The sequence below is a fragment of the Rhinolophus hipposideros genome (assembly GCF_964194185.1).
Source record: "Rhinolophus hipposideros genome assembly, chromosome: 1".
Lineage (NCBI taxonomy): Eukaryota > Metazoa > Chordata > Mammalia > Chiroptera > Rhinolophidae > Rhinolophus > Rhinolophus hipposideros.
In genome coordinates this window covers 106,615,232-106,636,104 of record NC_138047.1, presented here as the reverse complement: position 1 = coordinate 106,636,104, position 20,873 = coordinate 106,615,232, and the positions used below count along the sequence as shown (strand labels likewise).

The 20,873-nt window shown below is 41.6% G+C and overlaps 1 protein-coding gene across 5 annotated transcripts in view; it reads right to left on the bottom strand.

The window, feature by feature from the left end:
- Nucleotides 1-20,873, bottom strand: part of STK32B (serine/threonine kinase 32B) — a 264,439-nt gene that overhangs the window by 63,035 nt on the left and 180,531 nt on the right. The gene's annotated exons all lie outside the window — the stretch shown is intronic.

The window sequence follows — 20,873 nt, the reverse complement described above, 5'->3', positions numbered from 1 at the left end:
CTAACTGAGTGACAGGGCACCCAAGGTCTGGCACTCACGTCCCTTGTCTTTAATCCTCACAGCAACCCTGAGGTGACCATCACCAACCCCATTCGTGAGGAAGAGAGCTGGGGTGGTGGCGGCTTTCCACAGAGGGCACAGCGAAGGATTCCATCTTAGACCGGGACGCCCTGCTCGTTGCTTTTCATGCTCTCTTTCCACTTAAAATTCACCCCAGGTTCTTTTGAAAGTAGGTTCAGGGATGCAGTGATCTTACAGAAATAAATACATGGTGGGAAGATACGTCCATGTCTGTACAACTGTGAGTTGCCCATAAACTTCATGCGCATCTGTAAACATCAATAAGCAGGGCAGTACAAAGTCACAAGTTCTAAATCAAGTACTGTAACGCTGCCCTTCAAGTTCCCATGTCCTCAGTGCTCTGGTTCTTAGCAGCACACCTTTGTGGTGCTCATACACATGCACACTCACACACTGCACACTCACACACTGCACACTCACACACACACATGCACACTCACGCTCACACACACTCACATACACACTGCACACTCACACACACGCACACACTCACACACACTGCACACTCACACACTCATGCACACTCACGCTCACACACGCACTCACACACACACTCACACTCATACACACTGACACACACGCACACTCACATGCACACTCACACACACATGCACACTCGTGACAACTTCCTCTTCCCCAGTGACTCACTCATCAGTCTTTTTGGAAAAATGAGTAATATCAACATCAAAGACAAGCTCCCAAGTTAACTTTTCTATACTCCACAGGAAAATGTGTGGGAACACGTTAAGAATACCACTGCTGCCACCCTGAATTGACATTCTCTATACTTTCATGCAGTTGGAGGGGTGAAGGTCTTCAAACATCAAAGTCTCTTCTCCAACCCAGCATCTAGCTTCACTGCTCTAAAACAGAATGTTCCCTGATACGCAGCTTTTTATGAATGCAGTTGAACGGGATGAGTGTTGAGAACATGTAAGGAATTTTAAAATAAGAATGCAAATAGGTTATATGTAGGGTTTAATTTAGAGCAATCTTAGAGGTTCTCATTTTTCAATGCATTCACTCCTTCTAGATATATCTAAAATCTACTTGTGCCAGTCACAGCGTTAAACTCTGAAGGGAGCAAGAGGCATACAAGGGCTCAATGAATAAACTGACAATCTGGTAGAGGAGGCAGGTATGTAGATAAGTCATTTTTGTGACAGAAGTATGCAAAAGTTCAATGGAAACACTACACTGTTTCCACTGAAACAGAAAAGGAATAACTACATTGTTCAGAAGAATTTGGGAAGGCTCCGCAGAGGAGATAGTATTTTTTCCAAGAGTTGATAGAAAAAGAGAATTCTGACTGAGAGAACAGTGAATATGTGGAGGCCAAGCATCATATGGGTTGTGGACTAGAGTAGCATGTTTTTCCTGCTTAGCATGGCTTCCTGCCCTCTTCTTCTGGTTCCTTTGGGGGACCTACCTCAATGTGGTCCCAGAGGGGCTATCCATGGGGCTCAGAGGGATGGATACATGGTTCAAGTCGGCTAAATTAGAATTTTCCACCCCTCTGGCTACAGAAATTCACTCAGAGATAGTGACTCAAGTAGAACCAGTCAGAAATTTCTCAGGGATAGTTCTCTGTGATGGTCATGTGATTCAAGAAGAACCAATCAGAGGCTTCTCTGGGGTTGATATATGAATTTCGTGAATGAGAAGACCCAGTTCCACTATAGTGGTCCAGCTGGGCACACTGCAGTTATGGGGTTGGTGGCAACCATGTCGCTGGCCCACTGGAGAGAGCCTGTCTGCCAAATAAAGTTAGTAGAGACCTACGAAGCAAGATCTGTCTCTCTGTCTCTCTGTCGCTCTGTCTCTGAGCCTGAACCTCGATAACATTAAGTATGCTGAACTGCCAAATTTTTAAGATAAAATTTCCTTTCTTTCTTAAACTGGTTTGGTTTGGGCTTCTATCACTCTAAATTCATCAAAACAACGATGACAAGTTGCCATACCTTAGTAGCTTAACCGGAATAGTGGGCAAAATGGGAATTAAGGGTCAAATCATGAACGACAGGGCTAAGGCATTCAGCCGGTATCCCATGGGCAATGGGGAGTCGGGGAACAGTTTTCAGAAGCAAAGTGACACGGTTTGGTATTGTTTTAGGAAAGTATCTCCAGCAGGGGAATGAGTCAGGCTATCTTTCCTTCATTAGTTCATGCAAATATTGTGAGAGCTTCTACTTACTGAGTGGGGGTGGAGAACGAAGGCTGCAGATAATTAAACTGATCATTTCATCTGAATACGCCAGGAGGCAGTTTTCCTCTTTAGTAACTAAGATTATTTAATTAACAATGCATATTGAATTTTTCTGTGTTAAATAATGGAGTAAACACTTCAAAGGAACATCTCTCATACAGCAAAATCCCCGTAGGCAACAGGACATGTGTCACAATTAGCAAGCACAATTAATAAAGAAAACAAAAGGATCGGTCACAGTAGGGAGCCTGGCCGAATGCATTTCTCCACATCTAATTCTGTGGCTGGTTAGAGCAGCTATGCTCTGGATGGTTTCTTCCTTATAGCCCGAAACTAGAACTCACTCTGTCTTGGCCTGAAGTCTCAACCTCTGACAATCCTTGTCATTTCTAGAAGAGGCAATGCCCAGTTACTGAGCCAAGGCAAGGCTGGAGTCCACCTTTCATGTGCAAAGTCTGTCCAGAATCTCCGGGAAACACATCATCAAGGGCCTGGACTCTGAGCCCGCAGACGAGCAACCCTTGCTCACCTGTGGCCCTGACAAGACCCGGCATAGCCTCTCTCTGAACCTCCCTTTCTTACGACTGTAAAATGAGCAGAATCATAAAATATAGCCCAAGCTAAATAACTGTTGCAGGAATTATATGAAACAACAGAAGCCTCTCTCAAGTTAAAATTTGATCTATAAAATATTCATGTGGAAGTTATATTTCTATGAGAGGTGTATAGTCTTGTTACAGGCATTCCGCACTCAACCAATCAAACATTTCTAACAGTCAAGCAGTGTCTTGGGTACTGAGACGACACTGCTGCTGAGAACACGGCTCCACGCTCATCGGGACAGAAACTGAGTGGGAGAAGGAGCTCCTTAAGTGAGGATGACGGGCACGGTCTCTGTGGCAGTGGACTTAGGAATAAGAGAGAAGAGTTGGGGAATGGTTCTCAAGATGGCAGTACCTGCCAATTTGTAAAGAGATCATGAGTGTATCGGGGCTTAAATGTATTCATTTCATTCCTGGGGTTTAGTCCACTGCCTATGATTTGTTTGTGCTTCATAGCTGCGATTTCAACCTGAAGTGAAGGAACACGTGTAAAATTTCTACTTTCAGCACTAAGAGGAAGTCTTCCTCCGATATATAATTCTTATTGCTTAAAAAACAACAGTGCTCTATATCTCTTGATGGTGATGAAATCTCTCGTATTAAGGAAAGCTTGTTTGCTCTGGCAGAGAAATATGTGGTTTCCATATCAGAACATTAAGAATTTGCAAGTGCCTTCCATGGTGGTGAAAAGGGAGCATGAGTTAGTGTGATTACTACAGGTGAATTGGTTTCCTCCAAACTGAAATACTGATATCAATTTTTTGTTTTACGTAAGCATCACATGACGTTAACATCTGTAGCCCTCTCCTAATTGTCTTCCCTGACCTAAACCTCTCTCTCAGAATGCCTGTTGGGTGTGGCTGCTACATGTCTCTTCTTAGAGTTCACTATTCATTTCCCCATGGTCTAGAGGAGAAAATACGAAAACTTAGTCCAGCAGTTGCAAGCTCTAATTATTAGTAACACTAATAATCATTGTAACACTCTAGCCCAGGTGGTTTCTTAAAAAATTACGAACAGAATTACCATATGACCCAGCAACTCCACTTCTTCGTAAAGACCCAAAAGAATGGTTCATAGCAGCATTATTCACAATAATGAAAAGATGGAAGCAAACCAGATGTCCATGAACATCTGAATGGATAAACAAAATGTGGTCTCTCCATATAATGGGATATTATTCAGCCTTAAAAAGGAAGGACATTCTGACACCTGCTACAGCCTGGGTAAACCTGGAGGACACTGTGCTCAGTGACATCAGCCAGTCACAAAGGGACAACACTGTATGATTCCACTTACATGAGGTCCCTAGAATCAAATTCATAGGGACAGACAGTAGAATGGAGGTTGCCAGGGGCTGGGGAGGGGGATGGCAGTTGTTGTTTGATGGGTACATACTGAGTTTCAGTTTGGGAAGATGAAACAGTTCTGGCCATTGGTTGTACATGAAGACACTTAACGTTACCGAGCTGTATACTTAAAAATAGTTAAGATGGTAAATTTTATGTTCTGTGTATTTCACCACAATTAAAACCAATAAAAATAACTTCCAGCTTCACTCTCTACTCAGCTGTAAAGCTCTCTAACATGCCTCCTGCACATTTGCTCACAGCACGTCCGGGGCAGTTATGCCTTCCCACACACAACAGCTCCAATCAGCAGACAGCAGCCAGCTGCTTGCAGCAGCGTATCCACCCCTCATTGCACAAAGGGTAGTTGGACCTCATCTGGAAGCCCTGTCCCATGGCGGGGCCCCAGGGACATCACCTGACACAGGACTTTCTTTCTCAAAGCACTTGGCGTCCTCTGCTTTGTTTATTGTCATTTGGGAGTGTATCTTATCTCCTCTCCACTGGGCATGGATTACTTTGAAGACTGGCATGGTCCTGCCCCAGTTCTGCCACCCAGAATGTAGCAGTGGACCTGGCACCTCACAGGGGAATTTGTCAGGTGGGCAACTATTCTTTGAGTCTCTCTTCCTGGTGACTGACCTGTGGTGTTAAGGAAGTTATCTGAGCCTCCACCCAACTATTTCCCTGCTTCCCAGCAAGAGCCCTGCCTTCTCTTCATCTGTAGGAGGGAGGCTGCTCCCTGCTACACATGGGAGCAGGGCCTGTAGTCTATCTCCCACACAGCAGCCACAACAACCCTGTGAAGAGCAGCCAGCGCACCGCTATTGAAAGCAAAGATCAAACCGTGCCACTTCTCAGCTGAAAACCCAGCAGTAGCTTTCCACTCTCTCAGGGTGACAGCTAAAGCTGATAAAACCCCTGTTACCTGGCCTCACCTCTTTCCCTGGTCTCACCTCCACCTCTCTCCCCAGTTCTCCAGGCACGCTGGTCTCCTCACTGTGCCTGAGACACCCAAGCACAGTTCCATCTCGGGGCCCGCACACCTCTGCCTAGAAAGGTTGTCTCAGATGCCATAGCTCACCCCTCACTTGCTCCAGCTCTCTGCTCACACATCCCTGTATCAGAGAAGTCTCTCTCTGATCATTCTCTATAAAACAGCAATAAGCCAGACACCCACCTATGGTTCTCCTTATGTTGCTATAAGACCTCACAGTCTTATCATCGCTTGACATTTTATCTACGAATTTGTTTGTTTGTTGATTGCCCTCCTCCCCTAAACATATGCACCAAGAAGGCATATACTTGATCAGTTGTTCACTGTGCGTCCTTACCTGGCATGATGTAGGTACTTTGTATGTCACTATTGAGTGGATGCATGGATGGATGGATGGATGGGTGGGTGGGTGGATGGGTGGATGGGTGGATGGATGGGTGGATGGATGGATGGATGGATGGGTGGATGGGTCGGTGGATGGATGGGTGGATGGGTGGATGGGTGGGTGGGTGGGTGAATGGGTGGATGGATGGATGGATGGGTGGATGGGTGGAGGGGTGGAGGGGTGGGTGGATGGATGGATGGATGGGTGGATGGATGGGTGGATGGACAAATGAATGAAAAAAATGAATGCACTGATGAATGAATGAACACCTGTGAAGAATATACATATTGTCAGGTCCAGTTTAAGACAGAATGCAGAATACCACAGTAGATGTCACCAGCCTGTGAAAACAGAAAATCTATACCACCTTCCTCTCTTCTTTCCTGATCTCAACTCCATCTGACTTGTAAGGAATTATTTCAACAATCCTGTGGCAATTGTCACAAGATAAAGCCTGTGGATGCATGGATGGATGGATGGATGGACGGATGAAAACTTGCTCAAGAAAACTTGAAGTAAACCCAAGAAGAATGCTTGCTGGTCAATGAACCTGCCAACCCTTTTCTGGTATCAATTCTTCCTCCTGGGAAAATGATCTCCACCATCTGTACCTGTCACAATGCTATTCAGACTTCAAAGGTCACTCCTCCATGAGACCAGGCAAGGTATAAAGCATGGAGATCTCTCACTTCTTAGAACTCTCAGAGCATTTGGTACCTGCCTACCTACATTCCTACCTACCTACCTCTCTTATGAGTCATACCTTTCCTAGCCCTATATTTTTCTCACTGGTAAAAAGTAGGAAAATGGGAGGCAACATTGAATTATAATAGGATATTTACATATGCATATGAAGGTCTGACCATTAAGTTTGCGAATTTATCCTAGAAAAAGTGCTACACACCTTATTGCTGAATATCACTACGGTCACCTTCGAAGGACTCCCTTTGGGAAGCTATGTGCCTAGTCCACCCTTCAAAGCAATTTTGGGACTCTTTTTCTGGAATGGCCATCAGAGCTGTCATCGTATTACTCTTAATGTCCTGAATGTCATCAAAATGCATTCCTTTGAATATTTCCTGTATCTTCAGGTAAAGAAAGAGGTCTCTGGAGGCCAGATCAGGTGAGGAAGGAGAGTGTTCCAATACACTTATTTGTTTACTGGCTAAAAACTCCCTCACAGACAGTGCCGTGTGAGCTGGTCGATTGTCGTGATGCAAGAGCCATGAATTGTTGGCGAAATGTTCAGGTCGTCTAACTTTTTCATGCAGCCTTTTCAGCACTTCTAAGCAGTAAACTTGAGTAACTGTTTGTCCAGTTGGTACAAATTCATAATGAATAATCCCTCTGCTATCAAAAAAGGTGAGCAGCATCATTTCAACAAGTTCACAAACTTAATTGTCAGGTCGCATATATACCTGCAACTTTGTGTGTGTGTGTATATGTGTGTGTGTGTATATATGTGTATGTGTGTGTATATATGTGTATGTGTGTGTATGTATATGTGTGTGTGTGTGTGTGTGTGTATATATATATATATATATATATATACACATACACACACATAATCCTGGCACATGGTGATTAAAGCCCAAATGTGGGAACTATTGTCACTAATTACCCATATGCTCCTCCCACAAGGATCGAGGCTTCTTGAAGGTAGAGTTTTGTTGTTTTCATGTCTCTGTCCTTAATCTCCAAGCTCTGGACCTCCTCTATTACTGTTCATTGAATGACTATATGAATGAATGATGGATTCCACTCAGGAGAGGGTTTCAGAGCTGTAGGAAAGTGCATGGGAATAAAGTTTCAGCACTCCTAGCGCTCTCACTGTGTGCTGACCCGCACTCCCCACACGGCATCCGTCGTCTTGCTTTGGAACATCTTCTGTAAAACAGCCTTTAATTTATTGGGGACTTTCAGAGATTTGTTTTCTGCTTTCATATTCTGCTCCCAGATTTCATTCCTTTTTCTCTGACATTAAGTTGAGACCAAGGTCCCCATTTCTAAAATTTATTATCTAACATAAACACTCTCCACCCAATTGCAGCATCAATTTATACCCAGGAGATGGAACAATCCCTTTAAGGAACACTTTAAGGAATAAATTGGATTCTCCTGTATCTCATTCTTCTATCGTAACAAAGACATAAATTCTCCCAACGTTAGCCTGTAACAGAAGGGAAACCAAGCTCTGTGCCTAGAAATAACAAAGTCACTCCTGAAATTGAGCTGGAATTTCTATCCTAAAGGGCAGTTCTACATGTCTTCAGTTTTGTTGTTTTTTCCACCTGTTTTTTGTTGAAATTTTCCACCTGAAAATTTCTGTCTAGTTGATGTGACCCTGATACACAGGGTAATGAAGAAGGATGCTGAAGGATTTCCTCTTTAATCAGATGAGAATTTGGCATCTTATTTTTGACACAGTGGTGATAGAGGAGGGTTGGGAGCATATTAGGGATACAAAACTAGGTCATATCAGTTTTATCCTATGTGTATTAATTTTATTATGGAGCTCATTGAAGGCTTAGTATGTGCTAGACAGGCATTATGCTATTAGTTCTTCATGGGTTATTTGATTTCATTCTCGTGTGAGCCCATTTTAAAGATGACAAAACTGACACGATGAAATGAACTTCTCTGAGCTCTCACACCTGGCTTACGTGGTGGTACCAGAAGTCCAACTCAGGTCGTCTAATCGAAAGCTCACGTTTGATGGACATGATATAGCACAGCGCTAAGTCCAAGTACAAAGTGCTATCCTTTGGGGTGATTTTAAATGATCTCTTCAGCTTTGAATTCTAATCAAATGTATTTGCTTCTGTAATATAATGTCCCCCCAATTACGTAGTGTTCTAAAGGATCTAGGAAAAACATGTACAAGGGAAACATAATTTTAATCAGTATTAAAAATGCACAATTTCTATAAAAATACTAAACTGTATATATAAATATGTATGATAATCAATATATAAATAAAACATGGCTATTATAAAATATTTAAAAAATAACAAAACTGATATGTGGTATATAAAACTGAAACCAACAAAGGAACAGGACAAATACATAAAGAAAGAAAACTTATAGACACAGACAATAGCTTAGTGGTTACCAGAGGGTAAGGGGGTAGATGAGGGTAAACAGGGTCAAATATATGGTGATGAAAGGAGAACTGACGCTGGGTGGTGAACATACAATGTGATATATAGATGATGTATTACATAACTGTACACCTGAAACCTATGTAACTTCACTGACAATTGTCACCCCAATAAATTTATTTATATATATATACACACACACACACACACACACACACAAACACATACAAATGAAGTTTATGTGTGATAAACACCTTCCTTTCTGGAGAAAGTTAATTATGCTTTGAATTTCTTTACTGAAAAAATGACATACTCATTAAAGAAATTTTCAAAATAGAAAAAAGGAAGAGAAATTACATGGATTCCCTCTTCAACCTCAGCTCTTTAGGAAACTACTTCTCAGTCTTTTTTGTATAAAAGCAGACTTTTTTATATATAGTTATACAATTTGATAAGCTATAATTTTCTCTCAATGTCATAAAAATATCCCTTTGATATTGCTGGGTTTTCATAGTAAGCATTATATATATATATATATATGGCCATTATCATAGTCTCAAGTCTCCTAAGAGGAGGTATGTAGTTTACTAAGCCAATTCCTTTCCTTTAGATTATATCAACATTGTTGGTTACCATAAACAGTACTGGGGTAAATATCCTTATGCAGAGACCCTTTATGCAGGCCAGACTGGACCCCACCCCACTTAAATCACGGACTGCCACAGGCTAACTTGGTGTTTGGTAACTGGCCTTGGCCTGCACTGAAGTCTTTCTTGGAGAATTTTCGGGGGTCTGTGGGCCCTAGAAGGGCAGTGGCCAGCTTTGCTGTGTCCTGTGCCATTTACTAAGTCAACCCAGCCTTAGCACTGACACCAAATCTGAATCTGCATTAACCTGGTGAACACTATGCACCCCTCCTTGGTGACATCCTGAGACCATGCCTCACCCAACTCCTGTACCGTCAGAGGATCTTTCAGTGGCTGAGTCTTCTGGGCAGCTAGTAGGGGGCAGCAGGTATCGGAAAGCCCTGGGCCTTTTGCTGAGCTACCCCAGGCCCAGTACTGGTGGCAACTGGCCTTGGTTCACAGTGTGGCCTCTCCCATGCCCCTCCTGGTCCAGCACTAGTAGCGACCAAATGCAGCTCGCTCTGTATTTCTGACAAGGTAGCCTTGGGTTGGTCACAGGCAGCAGCTGACCTTGGCCTGCACCACAGCCTCTCCCAAGAACCCCAAGAACCAACCCACCCAGTGCCCAGCTTCAGACCACAACAAAGCACCATGCAATTAGCTCCACAAATGGCACACCTAAAGGGTGGTCTCAGCAGGCACCATAGCCTGCTAAGGAGAATCCCACTCCATGGGGTCAGCCCTCAAACAGCAGCTTGTATACTGTGGTTGTGTTCAGTCAGCCAGAGGGTCAAAACCACACACTGAAGTGCCAACAGCAATCAAGGCTCAACTCTAACAGGAGGGCACACACCACCCACGCAAGGGACACTCCTGGAGCACCTGGCACAGGTGACAAAGCTCATTTTACAAGGCACCAAAATCAGACAAAGACATTACAAAAAAAGAGAATAGGTTGATACCCCTGATGAACATAGATGCAAAAAAACCTCAACAAAATATTAACAAACCACATACAGCAATACAGTAAAAAGATCATACACCATGATGAAGTGCAATTAATTTCTAGGATGCAAGGTTGGTTCAATATCTGCAAATCAATTAACATGATATACCACTTAAACAAAATGAAAGTTAAAAACCATATGAGCATATCGACAAACACAGAAAAAGCATTTGACAAAATCCAGCATCCATTAATGATAAAAACTTTCAAACAAGTGGGAATAGAGGGAACAGAATAGAGGGAACATACCTGAACATAATAAAGGCCACATATGACAAACCCACAGCTAACATCATACTCAATGCGGAAAAGCTACAAGCGTTTTCTTTAAGATGAAAAACAAGACAAGGTTGCCCACTTTCACTACTTTTATTCAACACAGTATTGGAAGTCCTAACCGCAGCAATCAGTCAAGAAAAATAAATAAAGGGCATCCAAATTGGAAAGGAAGAAGTGAAACTGTCATGGTTTACACGTGATATAATACTGTATATAGAGAACTTGAAAGGTTCCACCAAAAAACTATTGCTAGAAAACTATTGCTAGAACTGATAAATGAATTCAGTACAGTAGCAGTATACAAAATTAATATTCTGAAATCAGCTGCATTTTTATACACCAATAATGAATTGGTGTAGGGAAAGATAAATTTTTTAAAAAATCCCATTTATAATTGAATAAAAAAATACCTAGGAATAATTTTAACTAATGAGGTAAAAGACCTGTATTCGGAAAATTATAAGACACTGAAGAAAGAAACTGAAGAAGATACAAACAAATGCAAGCATATACTGTGTTCATGGATAGGAAGAATTGACATTGTTAAAATGTCCATACTACCCAGAGCAATTTACAGATGCAATCCCTTTCAAAATACCAATGGCAGAGGTGACATAATAGGAATGGCAGCAGCGAGGTGGTTTTCTTGAATTCTCCTCCAGAACTTACCACAAATTGAAAATCTATAACCCATCAAAGGACTCTGCTCGTCACACAGACTCACACGAGGAGTACTTGAAGGTGGGCAAACTGGGCGAGCAGGGGAAGAGGGAAGGGAGTGGAGTGAAATCGAGGCCCGCATCCAAGGCTGCAGAGATGCAGGGGGGCCCAGGAAGGAACAGAAATCACAAGAGCCAGCAGGTGGGCTCTTTCCCTGCATCCGACATCTGATCTCTCCTGCCAAGAGAGCAGCTTATCCAGCGTTTGAGGCAGTAACCTCAGCTGAGACCTCCAGCTGGGCCCTAGGTCAGAGAAAGGAAGTAAACACCATACTGGGCCCCACCCCCACTCTCCCAATCCTACCCTCACCCTTCCAAAGACTCAAACTGGCCCCTGAACTGAGGAGAGTGTCAGATTACAGAGGAGCTGTAGCTCTCAGTATCTGGGGAGACCCAGTTTGCAGCTGTGACTGAGGAGAGTCTGGGAAAAGTGTGACACTGCTGGGCTGGGAGACAGAAGACTCCTTCATCCCCAGCCTCCACCTTTTCTGGCCTGCCTAGGGGGCAATTACAACTGCAGAGACACACCCAGGGGTCAGCAGCAGATGGCAGAGGCAGCTCTGGGCTTTCAGCAGCCCAGAAATCTCACACCTTCGACACCCACCCACTCACCCCCTGATGGAAGAAGTGCCCTAAGACTCGGGAGACCTGGGCAGAGGGAATAAACCTACCTCCCAGTGGCTGGCTGTGGTACTCTCAGCGCGCGTATGTGCAGGCGAGAGCAGAAACTGCACTGACTTTGTAAAAACTACCATCCACACCCCATAGCCCCACTCATCTAGAACTGCAGTGCCAGGGCCACTCTGGGTGCAAGGTGGCTAGCTCTGCCTGCACAAGACGCAGAGGACTCTTTGGTACAGCAGAGGACAAACTGGAGATTACTTGGTGGGCTCAAGCCAAGACTGGCACTGCCTTTTTTTTTTTTTTTTTTGATATTTTTGCCTGTGTTGAGTGTACATTATCGGTTATTTTTACAAGTGCGTGTTTGGTTTTTTTCTTTGTTATTGTTGTTGTGCTTGGTGATTTGCTTTGTTCTGAAATTGCACTACATCAAAGCCCAGCCTAAGAGCACAAGATTCAACACACCCAGAGGCCAACTCCAGACCAAACCAGAGTATTACTGCGTTTGACCTACAAGTGACACACCCAGAGGGAATTCTCTACAGGCGCAAGAGCCCATAGAAGCCACGCCTCATGTGAGTGGTCAGCCTTCACACAGCAGATCATCCACTGTGGGCAGAGCCAAGTCTCACAACCAGTCAGCCTAGGAGTCAATCCCACCTTCTCACAAGCCAAAAGCAATTAAAGCTCAACTTTAACAGGACAATATACACAACACAAGTGTCACCTTTGGAGCATACGCACAGGAGAATAGGGAACTGGTGCAAGTCAAATATAAAGGACACATACTACATAAAATCACCCAGCAAAGACCAAGAACCCTAGGGGATTGACCTAATACATCGAAGCAAACACAGAGAGTCAGCCAGAATGGGGAAACAAAGAAACATGTCCCAAATAAAAGAACAAAAGAAACCTCTAGAATTGGAACCAAATAAAATAGAGATAACCAACCTATCAGAGACAGAATTCAGAACACTGATGATAAGAATGTTTAAGGAGCTTAGAGACGACATAAAGAAGGATGGAGAAATCATAATGAACAACCAGTTAGAACTAAAGAATTCAATAACTGAAATAAAGAACACACTTGAAGGATTTACCAGTAGGTTAAATGAGGCAGAGGATCGAATCAGCAACTTAGAAGACAAGTTAGCAGAGATCACCTAAGCGGAACAACAAAAAGAAAAAAGAATAAAAAACAATGAAGATGGTTTAAGAGACCTCTGGGATAACATCAAGTGCAACAACATGCTCATCATAGGAATACGAGAAGGTGAAGAGAGGGAGCAAGGGATTGAGAACCTGTCTGAAGTAATAATGACCGAAAACTTCCCTAACCTGGTGAAGGAAACCAACATACAAGCCCAGGAAGTGCAGAGAGTTCCAACCAGGATGAACCCAAACAGGTCCACACCAAGACACATTAGGTTAAAATGGCAAAGGTTAAAGACAAAGAGAGAATCCTAAAAGCAGCAAGAGAAAGGCAGAGGGTTACATACAAGGGAACTCCCATAAGACTGTCAAATGACTTTTCTACAGAAACTTTCCAGGCCAGGTGGGAGTGGCAGGAGGTACTCAAAGTGATGAGAAACAAAGGTCTACAACCTAGATTGCTTTATCCAGCAAGGCTGCCATTTAAAATTGAAGGAGAGATCAAGAGCTTCCCAGAAAAGAATAAGCTAAAGGAATTCATTACCACCATGCCAGCAATGCAGGAAATGTTAAAAGGGTTTCTGTAAGCAGAAGATGAAAACAATCTAACTACAAATTAAAAAATGGCAATAACTATGTATCTGTCAATAATCACTTAAAATGTAAATGGATTAAATGCTCCAATCAAAAGACTGGGTGGCTCAGTGGATAAGAAAGCAAGACCCTTGCATATGCTGCATACAAGAGACTCACCTCCGATCGAAAGACACATACAGGCTGAAAGGGAAGGGTTGGAGTAAGATATTTCATGCAAATGGAAATGAGAAAAAAAGCTGAAGTAGCAATACTTATATCTGACAAAATAGACTTTAAAATGAAGAATATATTAAAAGACAAAGATGGGCACTACATAATAATAAAGGGATTGACCCAACAAGAGGACAAAATCCTAGTAAACATCTATGCACCCAACATAGGAGCACCTACATATATAAAACAGATATTGACTGACATAAAGACAGAGATCAACCGCAACACTACGACAGTAGGGGACTTCAACACACGACTGACAACAAGGGACAGGTCCTCCAGGCAGAAAATAAATATGGAAACAACAGCCTTAAATGACACACTGGACCAGTTGGATTTAACCAATATTTTCAGAGCATTTCACCCAAAGCTGCAGAATATACATTCTTCTCAATTGCTCATGGAACATTTTCCAAGATAGACCACATGTTAGGCCACAAAACAAATCCCGATAAATTTAAGAAAATTGAAATCACACCAGTTGTCTTCTCTGACCACAGTGCTATGAAATTAGAAATCAACTACAGGAAAATAACTGGAAGACACACAAATACATGGAAGCTGAATAACATTTTACTAAAAAATGAATGGGTCAACAATGAGATCAAGGAAGAAATCGAAAGATATCTCAAGACAAACGAAAATGAAAACACAACAACCAAAAATCTATGGGATGCAGCAAAAGCAATCCTTAAGAGGGCAATTCATAGCAACGCAGGCCTACCTAAAGAAACAAGAAAAATCACAAATCAATACTTTATCCTTACACTTAAGGGATCTGGAAAAACAACAGCAAAATAAGCCAAAAGACAGTACAAGGAAGGAGATAATAAAGATCAGAGTGGAAATAAATGAAATAGAGACCAAAAAAAATACAAAAGATCAATGAATCCAAGAGCTGGTTTTTCGAGAAGATAAACAAAATCGACAAACCTTTAGCCAGACACATCAAAAAAAAAAAAAAAAGAGGATCCAAATTAATAAAATCAGAAATGAAAGCGGAGAAGTGACAATAGACAGCACAGAAATACAAAAAAATTTAGGAAATTACTATGGGCAACTATATGCCAAGAAATTAGACAATCTGGAAGAAATGGATGATTTTCTAGAAGCATAAAACCTTCCCAGGCTAACTCAAGAAAAAATGGAAAACTTGAATAGATTGATTACCACCAGGGAAATTGAATCAGTAATCAACAATCTCCCAACAAACAAAAGCCCTGGACCAGATGGCTTTACAGGTGAATTTTGCAAAACATTCAGAAAAGAATTATCACCTATTCTCCTCAAAATATTCCAAAAAATCCAGAAGTAGGGTAGGCTCCCAAACACTTTTTACAAGGTTACTATCACCTTGATCACCACATCAGACCAAGACATTACAAAAAAAGAAACCTACAGGCCAATATCCCTAATGAACATAGATGCAAAAATCCTCCACAAAATATTAGCAAACAGAATTCAGCAATATGTTAAAAAGATCATACACCATGATCAAGCGGGATTTATTCCTGGTATGCAAGGGTGGTTCAACATCCGCAAATCAATTAATGTGATACACCACATTAACAAAATGAAAAATGAAAATCATAGGATCAATAGATGCCAAAAAAGCATTTGACAAAATCCAGCAGACATTCATGATAAAAACTCTTAAGAAAGTGGGGCTAGAGGGGCCATATCTCAATATATTAAAGGCCATATATGATAAACACACAGCTCACATCATACTCAATGGGGAAAAGCTAAAACCATTCCCCCTAATGTCAGGAACCAGGTAAGGTCGCCCACTTTCTCCACTTCCATTCAACATAGTTCTGAAAGTTCTAGCCACAGCAATCAGACAAGAAAAAGAAATAAAAGGCATCCAAATTGGTAAGGAGGAAGTAAAATTGTCATTATATGCAGATCACATGATACTATATATAGAGAACCCTAAAGACTCCACCAAGAAACTATTAGAACTGATAGATGAATTTAGTAAAGTAGCAGGATACAAAATTAATATTCATAAATCAGTTGCATTTGTATATACCAATAATAAAATATCAGAAGGAGAAATTCCCATTTATAATTGTTTCAAAGACTATGAAATACCCAGGAATAAATTTAACCGAAGAAGTAAAAGACCTGTACTCAGAAAATTATAAGACACTGAAGAGAGAAATTAAAGAAGATATAAATAGATGGAAACACATACCACACTCATATTTAGCAAAAAGTAATATCGCTAAAATGTCCATACTGACTAAGGCAATATACAGATTCAATACAATTCCCATCAAATAACCAAAAACATTTTTCACAGAAATAGAACGTATAATCCTAAAATTTATATGGAACCATAAAAGACCCCAGACAGCCTTGGAAATCTTGAGAAATAAGAACAAAGTGGGAGATATAACGATACCTGACATCAAATTACACTACAAGGCTACAGTAATCAAAACAGCATGGTACTGGCATAAAAAGAGACACATAGATCAATGGAACAGAATAGAGAGCCCAGAAATAAACTCATGCCTATATGGTCATTTAATCTATGACAAAGGAAGCAAGAACATACAGTGGGGGTAAAGACATCTTTTCAATAAATGGTGTTGGAAAAACTGGACAGATACATGCAAAAAAATGAAAACTGGACCACCTTCTTATACCATATACAAGGATAAATTCAAAATGGATTAAAGGCTTAAGTGTAAGACCCCAAACCATAAAACTCATAGAATACATAGGGAGTAAACTCTCTGACATTGTTCTTAGTACTATTTTTTCTGATATAGCTCCTCAGGAAAGGGAAACAAAAGAAAAAATAAAGAAATGGAGTTCATCAACCTAAAAAGGTTTTATACAACAAAGGAAACCACTAACAAAATGAAAAGAAAACCTACTGAATAGGAGGAGATATTTGCCAGTGTCGATAAGGGGTTGATATCCAAAATTTATAAAGAACTCATACAGCAATGAGCTCTTTATAAATACCAAATAAACAACACCAAATAAACAAACAACCCAATTAAAAACTGTGCAGGGGACCTGAATAGATATTTTTCCAAAGAGGACATACACTTGTCAATAGACATGAAAATATGCTCAACATCACTAATCATCAGAGAAATGCAAATCAAAACCACACTGAGGTATCACCTTATACCTGTCAGGATGGTTATGATCAATAAATGAACAAACAAGTGTTGGCAGGATGTGGAGAAAAGGGAACCCTGGTGTGCTGTTGGTGGGACTGCAGATTGGTGCAGCGATCATGGAAAACAGTATGGAGGCTCTTCAAAAAATTAAAGATAGAACTACCTTACGACCCAGCAATTCCACTTCTAGGTATTTCACTGAAGAAATCCAAAACACTATTTCGAAAAGATATTATGCACCCCTATGCTCATTGCAGCATTATTTACAACAGCCAAGATATAGCAGCAACCCAAGTGCCCATCAACACACGACTAGATAAAGACGTGGTACATATATACAATGGAATATTACTCAGCCATATAAAGAATGAAATCTTACTATTTGCGACAATATGGAGAGACCTAGAGTGTATCTATCATGCCACATGAAATAAGTCAGAGACAGACAAATACCATATGATCTCACTTATATGTTGAATCTAAAGAACAAAATAAGTGAACAAACTAAACAGAAACACACTCATAGATACAGAGAACAAACTGATAGTTGCCAGAGGGGAGAGGAGTTGGGGGACTGGGTGAAAAATGTGAAGGAAGTAAGAAATACAAACTGGTACAGTGGTACTTCGGTTTTCGAACATAATCTGTTCCGGAAGACCATTCGAGTTCTGAAATGTTCGAAAACAGCCGACAGCTAGGTCTCAGGATCTTGCACTCAGCGGAAGCCGCGTGACATGTTCGACTTATGAGGCATGTTCAAAAACCGAAGCATTTACTTCCGGGTTTACAGCGTTCGTAAATTGAAATGTTCGTCAATGGAGACGTTCGAAAACCGAGGTGCTACTATAGTTGCAAAATAGCCATGAGAATGTAAAGTACAGCACAGGGAATCTAGTCAGTAATGTTGCAATAACTATGTATAGTGCCAGGTGGGGACTACACTAATCAGGGGGACCCCTGCATAAATTATGTAAATGACTAACCACTATTCTGTACACCTGAAACTAACGTAACATTGAATATCAATGTAACTGAAAAAAATAAATAATTTTTAAAAAGGTTTGCTGAAATATAATGAACTGGCTCCAACCTCCGAGCTCCGATGTGACAGTTCCATTTTCTGCCTGCTCTCCCCCTGGCTGTGCTCTGGGAAGTTGTCCTCTATCTCACCAACATCCACATGACTCAGTGTCTGGGGGAATTTAGGCAAATAGATCGCCTACTGCACACGAGTGCAGGAATGGCTATGATCCTTCATGAATGACACTTGTATAACTGATCGGTAAAGAACTGACTCCTTTCAACACCGTCAGAGAAGCCCAGCTGGCCCACACAGGCTACTCTGGCCTGGGGGGAACCTTCCTGAACAAATATCACACAGTGCTTCAAACTCAGATTCCAGAGCCAGAACACCTGTGTGCAAAGGCTCATGAGCCATGATGTGACTGAACAAAGGGCCCCCCGGAAGGACTCTGTGCGTTACATGGAACCTGTCTGTACTGCTACTTCTACTACCGTTCTTCCTCTTCTCTTCGTTGTCACTTTATTGTGTGTGCTATTATTTGTACCAAAATTATACAGGCAGATAATTCGAAGAATCGCATCACTGCAAGTTTTGTCTCACTATAGCAATGACCCCCACCACTCTCTCCCCCATCTACCCCTTTCCACCCATTGATCTTTTTCAGGTTATCATTTGGGTATTTACCTCCTTATCTCGAAGTGACAGGTGTACATTACTCCCTGACTTTTCACTTTAAAGGCTCTATCTGTTGGCTTCCCACTGCAGAAGGTGAGTATTCAGCCGTCTTTCCTCCCACTAGCCCTCCCCCACGAGACAGGTTCATCCTTCCTGTTTTCCCATTTCCCCAGGACAATATTATTGTATTTTTGGTTAGATAAATTGTCAGGGTTTAGATGATTAAGTATGCTATGCAGCGATGACTCGTGTACACAGATGATGTCCTGTACAATACTTTCATTCCTTGGAGTTACTGTCTGTTATTTCTTGTGGAGTTTTCTTTCTGAAGTCATTTATTTCAACCTCAGATTCTTCACCAACTACATAAATCTCTCAAGGCAGCCAGAGGCATCAGCAATTCTATCAGCTCATTCGTTCTGAAGATGTCTCCCAGGGTCTTCCATCTACTCTAATCAGAACCACGGTCATGGCTCACACCTGGGGCACAGCTGACATCCCTGAACTCACTTCACCATCATCCTATCCTGGAGGCTTCCGATTCCTCTCTCCGCTGCTAGAGCTCCAGCTTTCTGTATTCTATTTCTTTAGATTTGTTCCTTCATTTTAGTGGATTCCATCTTATTTCCTAATACCTACTTGAGAAAGGTGTGTGAGAGGTCCATTTATTGAGACTTTGAACTTGTGAAAACATACCCTCTCATACTTGATTCATTGGCATGTCTCCACTGGCTTCTAGTGTTTAATAAATCCCAAACTATTCTGATCCCTCAGCCTGTACGACCTGCTCCTCTGTGGAAGCTGATCGGATCTGGTCTGTTTTCGCTGTGCATTGCACTGTATCCTTGGTATGCCCTTGAATCTGAAAACTCATGTCTTTCAGGTCCAAGAGATTTTCTTTAATTATTTCACTGATGATTTCTTCCCATTTTCTCTTTTCTCTCCCTCTCTTTCTGATGTTGGAATTACTGATCTGGTCCTCTAATTTTCTTATATTTTCTCTCATAGTTCCTAGTCATCTTTTTATTTTACTGTATAAGGGACGTCCTCCACTATATCTTTCAACATACCTTTTGAGTTTTTCACTTCTTCCATATTGTTAATTTATAAGCGCTCTGATTTCGTTCTCTGAATTTCAAAGAAATATGGTATTTCTTGCTTTAAAATTGCAAAAATCCCTTTTCATCCCTCTGAAAATACAATCATAGTTATTTTGAGATTTTCTCCTTGCAGGGTCTCTGTTTATTCCAAGCTTTTCTTCTTTTTCCATTTGGTTGTTTGGTTCTCAGCGTTCACGTTAGATTTCCCTGGGTGTCTGATAATCGTTGGTTGTCACCAATAAAGTTGGGAGCTTATGTGAACGAGTGGGCAGTGTTGACCGTGACTACACTCTAAGAGGTCACAGGGGACCTCTGATGTCACAGTGCTTTCCCTCTTGGCTCACTCACATTCCCACTTGGAATCACGTGAGTTTCCTGCCTGGAGGATGAACACCTGGAGATACGATTCTCTGAGCCCAGGTGGAATGGGGTGAGGCTGTGTTATTTCCGCACCTGGTATATTTATGCTGATCACACTTGCTATTTTCCGTCCAATATTCCAACCCACGTACACTTGATGTCCTTCAGTCATACACTCTTAACGTTACTCTCTTTAGGAAACAAACTTTTAGTCTTCAGCATTGGGAGAGGAAGGGGCAGCCATCCAGTTACTCAGAATGCATAAACAGATCTGGGATTCTCAATAGTTCTTAAAAAGCTTTCAAACAATTCACCTCATCCCCCACCCCCTTTCCTTAGATACTGGGTGCTGTCAATTTCTGAGCCTTTGGGAATTCTTTAGTGTCTATCAAATTTTGGTTCTTCCTTTCCAGTGACAACGTCAAGTCCCATTTCTAGTATCCTAAGTCATTTGCCACTCTGCATCTCCTACCCGATTCTCCCCAGAGTTTTGCTCTAGTGTCCTCTTTAGTTTTCCCCATCCTTGTGTATTTATCATTTTTCAAACCTTCCTTACTGTCATTTTATTGGGGTTTTAGAAGAGAGACATGTTGAAGTGTGTGGGTGCTTAATCTACCATCTTTACCCAGAA